The sequence below is a fragment of the Lepisosteus oculatus genome, chromosome 15 (genome assembly GCF_040954835.1).
Source record: "Lepisosteus oculatus isolate fLepOcu1 chromosome 15, fLepOcu1.hap2, whole genome shotgun sequence".
Taxonomy (NCBI): domain Eukaryota; kingdom Metazoa; phylum Chordata; class Actinopteri; order Semionotiformes; family Lepisosteidae; genus Lepisosteus; species Lepisosteus oculatus.
The window spans coordinates 32562309-32570000 of record NC_090710.1 but is presented as its reverse complement, the minus strand read 5'-3'; positions in this window follow the sequence as shown (position 1 = coordinate 32570000).

The following is a 7692-nucleotide window of genomic DNA, read 5'->3' as shown; positions in this document are numbered from 1 at the left end:
AGCATTGAATGTGTCAAGAAATCTGGCATATCTTCACACCTGAAATTGCAAACAATATGACAATTATTGTCATATTTTAACATTAAAAGAAAAATAGAGCACAAAGTAAAAGTGAATTAGGACAGAAAATGATATAAAAAATACTATTATTAGACATGGCAGTAGTAGTAACAATAGGATTTTGATCATAATAAAGTATAGTAATTTATAAGGTGAACCATGTGTTTGGTCATTTTAGAAAAGGTCACCAGAACCTGGAAAAAAAGGCATTTGCTATATTGAAACAAAATCAGAGATGACACATTTTACGCAGAAAGCACCCAAAATAGATGAGTAATTTTTCATATTAAACTCAAAGTAAAAAACTTTAGACAAACTTTTTTTTATTTCCACCGATTAACAACTACAGTAGATGGCGGTGTAAAAACAGAAACATTATTTATATAATGAAGCGAAGGTTCCAGGGGACCCAATTCTGTTTAGTAAAACTAAAATGATGTAGCTGTTTGAATGCTGAGTCTTCTCTCAGGGCCCCGGTTGTACTAGTATCAAAACTGATGACGAAAGCCTGGCGATTCCATCACTGAGGTCTCCACGCTGCCCAAGAACGGCATGCTTAGCCTTGTTTGCACAGTGTATTATACTGATAGCTAGAGCTTTTTCATTGTAGTAAGTGAAGTATAAAATAACCCCACATTGAGAGTGCAAAATTACATCTAGAAAATGCACATTAGATCAAGAAAAGTAGTGTCAATATAAATATAAGATTCAGCCCTAAATATAAGCACTGATTGGATGTAACAAATTAGGCTTGAAACAAAAGTGGAAGGGGCTTTGATTTCTCATTACCATTCCCATTACTGCTAACATATTGAACTGCCTGCGTTTTAACCTGTTTAATTTTCGACTCCTGTGGGTCTTGGTCTCTGGGCTGTTAATTAACACTGACTTTATATAGTCCCTGCAAAAAAACACCCGTGATAGAAGGGAAGATCTTCAATAAAAATGCTTATTGTCCTCATGCTTTTGCAACGAGTGACATCTGCTGTTAATTAAATATCACTGCGTCATTCTACCACAATACAAGCTCGAGGTCTGCTTGATCAGCAAAATCACCATCCCTTACGACCAGCCCAGGCCTCCTGGTTGACTTTGTTCCATGACAAGGTCTGGTTCCAGCAGCTCAGGAAAGCCGATTTTGTGACACACTGGGTTTGGTGAAATCTTGGTGCTATAACCCTCATATCCACTGTGTTTCTACAGTCACTAAAAAGATTCCAGAGCTGTGGGACACCGAGATGGAAACTGCCCAGGAGGGCAAGACGAGTGCCGTTAATTCCAGGCTCTGGATCAAAAATGAACCACTTGAGGAACACTGGGATAATGTCATTTTAGATCATCCTAACATTTTCAAGTCTCTGCTGGACTTCTTTGTGAAGGTGGCCTACATTAAACAACTTCCGTTTCTCTTGGTTACAGATGCACGACTATGGATCCAAAGCCAGGTGTTTATTGATGATGATGATGATTACTACTAGTTTTGTATGGTGCTACAGTATATGAAAGTTGGCTGCAATGTGTTGCCTCAACATGCAAAGGTAATGATCACTGTAATCTGTGATCGTTTGCATTGAAAGCTTTACTATACAATTGGCAGTAGTAAATGACTACACATTATCTTTTTCAGACTGAGTTCTAGTTCAATCATTCTATCATTTAAAATAGATGGGCTTTATAAACAGATCCTGTTCACATTTAAAAATCTGGTCTTGCAAAATATTGTAGATTTGATACTTCAATGCTTTTATCTTTTATGCTTTCACTAAACTTTTCCTCTACGATATATATCACTTTCCTTTTATGTTAAATTCATAGTCAAGCACACCAGCACTCTGAATCTTTTGTATAATACAGTATATGAGCTCTAGTAAACAGGTAAACACAGTTTTTGTATTCCTACTACCTAAAAGGCATGAAAATTACTCACAGTAACTCATAAACATTCGTATATTGTGCAGTTTTCACCAAAAGGCAACCAAAAGTGAATCAGTGGTATTTTCATGACTACCTCACAACTCACAACTAGTTTGGGTTACAAGTATCATCTCAAGTGTGTAATATTGGCCTGCTCAAAATAACTGTAAGATTTTTGTCGCAAATATGTATATTTATTGAATGAAGATTTAAGCAGCAGAATATTTTAATAGATTCTTACTGCTTTCCAGAAGTTGTTTTTATATGGAAATATCTTTTCGTCTCTCTTTAATGTTTTATGAACTAAAAGCAGTGGAACTTTATAAAAGCGAAGTAAAAAACTGTCAGCAGTGGTAGACTGGGAATTCGAAAACTGTTTTTGTTGTAACCAGTAATCCATCAGCCAAGTTTGAGCAAGTACATCTGAGAAGTGGGTTTCCTTTGCTTCCTCTTCAAACCTGCATCAAAACACCTCTTTCATTTTGTTCTTTCATAAATAATAAATACCTGTGATGGCTGGTGCTCTGAAAGTTCTTTTCAATTCAACAATTTCTTAAAACTCTTTTTTTTCTCAGCCAGACATAAAAAAATCAAGGTTATAAGTAAGTACTGTATAAGTAATTTTTCATGGAGCCAAGGTACCATTAGGCCACATTGACATGACACCTACAGTATATTATACTGTTATACAGTAAATATATATTTATATGTATTTCTATATTCATTTGTGTATAAATATATGTATTTAGCTGACATTTTTACCCTCTTATAGCTGCATCCTTTTACACAGCTGGTTGGTTTCAGACATGGGTTGTTACTGTACTGCAGTGCCCTGCAACCCTGGAGGTGGTCTGTGTCCTGACCTCTGCCCCTCCTCCCTAACACCTCTTCCCTCTTCCTCTCCTATTCAACGCTGGGGAAGTCTCTATTCTTGCTTTTTTGCTCTCTCTCTGTCTCTCTTCTGCCCATCTTCCACCAGTGGCTGGTAGACCGCTCTGTAAGCAATCCGGCAAGAATCCTGACAGAGCCCCTCCTTCTCCAGGCTGTCTTTCCACAGTGCTGTCACCTAGGGAAGAACAGAGACTACTGGACAGAGACAGTCCACAGTCCTGCAATCGATACTCAATCTCTGCTTATTGTCTTCCTATCATTCGCTAACAGGGCTTCGTACGCGAGGAAGCACTTGTTAAGTCATAGCTGGAAATGAAAGTCAGTGAGTTCTTGGGAACAGTTTTGCAAATAAGGCAGAAGTGTCCTCAGGGTAAAATCTGCATTTGCATAATGTAGAGCTGGAAGTCTTCAGTGTTTGATTTTGATTACGTGATACCCTTGTTAACGTGCTGTGAGACAAATTAGTTTGATAATTAGAAACACTAAAAGTTGATAATTATGAAGCTGGGAGCTCTTAGGTTCATGTCTGGATTGAAGTGCTGGTTTCGTCTGTTTGTAATTGGAATGTGGCCAGCCGGTGACTGATCATTTGTTCCTAAAACAAGCAGTGTTGCTTTCTTAAATAAGGACAGAGAGATCTGCAAAGCTGTAAATATGGCTAAAATGGAGGAGGTTACCTGGAAATGAAACCAAACCTGACAAGTCCTATTTATACTGTATGTCATTCATGACAGACATGAATGATGTGATATAAAGACACAATACACTAGTGTGTCTGACATTCGGAAAGCAACTTGAGCAAAGTATTTGATCAAAGCACATTGTTGTATTAATGAAATCAATTAAAACCAGGAAAGAACCACTAACAAACGTTTTCAGTGCATTAATTCCCTCCATTCTTTTCAGGTTAAATAGAAAGCAGTGTGAAGAGGGGTGAGTGTTCGAGTTTGGGTGATGTTCTGTAATTAGTGGAGAACCTCAAGTGTTACAAATGCTGTGTCCACGGGGGACAGGAAGGGCCCTGTGCACTATTCTGAGAGACCTGGAGGGTCAGAGAAAAGGGTAAAAGGGAGAAGAGTTCGATGGCTTCTTTTCCGAGACGCTGGGCTGAAGAGGGACCAAGGTCGAGTATCGAAGGCCAGAGGTTCAGTCAGGAAGAGAATTTCTCAGCAAAGAACAGGGAGGTAGGAGCTCCTAGAAAGAGCCTAGTACCGAGTGCCAACCTGAGGGTAGTGAGGGTTTAAATATCCCGGGAGGCGGAGGTGCGGCCGTGAGTGTGGTGTCGTGGTTGGAGAATCGATCAGCGCGCTGGCGCTTGCTGGGATCACCCTAAACTGGAGCCTGATTAGCAAGAGGCCGCTTGCAGGATAGATTACGGTTGCTGGTGGACGTGACACTAAGAAAACTGTTCTTCTTCATTTGTGTCAGTGATCTGGAAACCAGTCAAGAGTTTCCATCATTCAAAGGGGTAGATGTTGAACTTGAAGGGGCTACTTCTGAAAAAGACATACAGTAGGACTTTACGTTGATACATCATTCACATCTTCTCTAGGCAGTGTGGGAAAGCAATGCAGCAAATAAAATGTTAGGAAACTCCTCTACTAATCTTAAACTTTTGATGATTTAAAGAGACCCCAGATCCCTGCTGGATTGCAGAAATTCTAAACCTACTGTATTTAGCTTTCACAGATCTTAGTTAAAAGCACAGAAATTAAATTAAGGGAAGTGGTTTTTAAAATTGTACAATGTGCTACTAAGACATAGAGTACAGTGCACAGTTTGATCACCATGTGAAAAAAAGATATTATTGCTTAGCAATCAGCCCAGAGAACAGTGACCAGATACTGTACATTCTCAGGCCTAATGGAATGTCCTACACTGTCCTACATTGTCCTAAACTGCCCTGCACTGTACCGCACTGTCCTGCACCGTCTTGGACTGACAGCCTGGAAGGACTGATTGTTTTAAGTCTTGAACTGGGAAAATTATGAGGAGACCTGATGCAAGCGTAATATAGTTTTGGAAACAAAATGAAAACAATTTTCTAGTCAATCAAAAGTATGCATTAGCACAGTCAATTGATTGGATTTAAATCAATTTGAAAAACAAATGTTTTTATGTATAACATTTCCATTACTATGGTTAGTGCATATTAGAACACAGTGCATAATTCCCAAGAGTTTATTTGCTTTTAAAATACTGACAGTTGCTTGTGGTTTTTCAAGTGTGTTTTGAAAATATACAGTTTAGTGATGAATAAATGGAAAATGGAAGTGATTAAAAGCTACTGAAAAGTCAGTACCAAACCATGCTCATACCAGGATAGAATATTCTCCTGCCTTAAAAGTTCAGTACAACATCAAACAAAAATCTAAATGTAGGAAAAATGTCTCGGGGATTCAGTTCAAAAACCTTCAACCATGTTTTTACCACCCCCCTGTCTGTGAGAAAACCCACATTTACTGGGGGTAATTACACAATGGAAATTGTTTTCCTTAATTGAAGAGAACATCGGAACGCTCAGTGAAACCATCAATTTAGCTAGCGGCTCCGATGTTAAAAGGTATTGTTACATTTATTCTTGTAATGAGCTACACAACAGGTAAAAAACATCAAAGCTCCTAAACATTTTAATTGTCTCCAAGAGACATGTAACTGTTATGTTTTACTTTATGATTCTTTCAGAAAGATTATAATTAAGAGCTGGACTAATTGAATTATCCACGTAATTTAGTAGGTTATATTCTCAGTTCTACTGAGTTCTACTGCACTAGCCAATCAGGCATATCTGAGTTAGACCTACAGGCAGGTGTTCATCTCTGCACTATATATCTGCACTTCACTCAAATTGCACTGATGTGTTTTTCGCTTCCTGCAAAACAGATATTACACATCCATCCATTTTCTAACCCCTTCAATCACCACAGGGTTATGGGGAGCCAGAGCTCTCCTGGCAAGTCAAAGGCTAAAGGCAGGGTTCAAGCTGGCTGGGACTCGTCCGTCACAGGGTACTCACACACAGTATACAGACACAAACACACACACACTCACGGGGCTGATCTTCCCAGAAGCCAGTAAGCCCACTGGTGTGTTTGTGGACTCTGTGAGACATGTGGAGCACCCAGACAAACTTGGGGAGAACATGCAAACTCCCCACAGACAACACCCCAGGAACTGGGGGTCCAGGGCACCAGCGCTGTGAGGCAGCAGGGCTGGCCACTGTGCCAACAGGATGTTAAGCATTTCGTGAAATTTCGTGTCTCTTCTATTAATTCTCACACCAGAGATCAATTAATTGAAAGATATTATTTAATTCTTCATATTTTTAACTCAATGGCTGAGAGATGAGGTGTGTTTTGGGTTTATTTTATTGTACGCAGGCCTGGGAAAATAGGCTGCATACCCAATTTAATGTTTCAAAGGATTCCCTAGTATGATTGATTCAAACATCTGCTGTAAATCGTATGTCCATACTTTATGCAACCTCTTTAAAAGCATTGAGGTTTTTCCAAATGCATGATTAATTTAATTTAATGTCTGTTAATCCTGGAACATAGTCTGTTACTGTATCTGAAACTGGGAGAGAACTATTATGAGCCACTCGTGCCAGCCTTAATCCAGGAGCATAATGAGCCTTTTATCTGCCTACAGAGGGCTTCTGGGTACACACCTTTTGTTAATTCCAAGCTCCCTTTACATCTCGGCTACACTGATCCTCACATTTCAGTCCAATTACCCAGTTCAAGTAATGAACACTTATTACACTTGCTCAGACAAAAATCTCATAAAGGCATGCGAGCTTAATTTGCCCTAAGAAACACTTAAAAGGGTAGACAGCATGGTGAAAAAATCAAACAGAGCTGCTAAAAATGTACCATGAGAAAAATTACCGTTCAGCGTTTGTTATATCTTTTTCCATATGGATTTTACATTTTCAGTTTAGCAAATTTCAAGGTTTTAGCCAAGGGACAAATAGAAATATAATGTGTCACATTATTAAAATGTTCTTTTTTTCCCCACGCTTACATAATTAAAATAATGATGGCATGAACCAGGACAACTGAACTTACTGAATCCTTTTCCACCAAAATGCCTGTTGTGGTGCTTAACATGAATTCCAAAATGTTCTTTTGAAGTGCCTGATGTGTTGTATGCTTCTCACTGGGGGCTTAATGTGAGTTGGATAATGAAAACCTGATTTAATTAACATGCCAATTAGGAGAACAAGAGGTCAGCTTCTGTGACTATTTTATGTCTGTGTTTGTATTATATGTACAGTATGTATTATACTGGATTACTGAGATTTGATTTGATATACTGAATATATTTAAATCTTGGCATGGGGTCATGGCATTAAGGCCCACAGCTCTTAGGACGTGGGTGTGGCACCTGACAGGAGAACCTTCCGTGTGGAGTTTGCATGTTCTTCTCGTGTCTGAGCGCTCCGCATCTTGTGTTTCAGGAATGGGCTCCAGGGTGCCACCACCCTCACCAGGAATCAGTGGCTTTCTGATAACGCTCTGAAATTTAAAATGGCACTTTCTTCGCTCATTGCTATTCTGAATTCTGCAGCAGCCTCAGCTGTTATTGCCTGTAGTATTGATTCATTCAAACATCTTATCAGTGTTCATTAACTTGTAGATGCTCTGTGAATTAGAAAGTAAGAGCACAATGAACTGGCGCGGCCATGATCAATTTCCGTAATTGAAAACTGTGATTGGGGGTGGAGAAGTTAGCGAAATTAATGAAGCAAAACATTCAATCTGTTCAGCGAAGCACATCTACTGTACCTTGCATCTCCGTTTCCTTATTAATTCCATATAAACG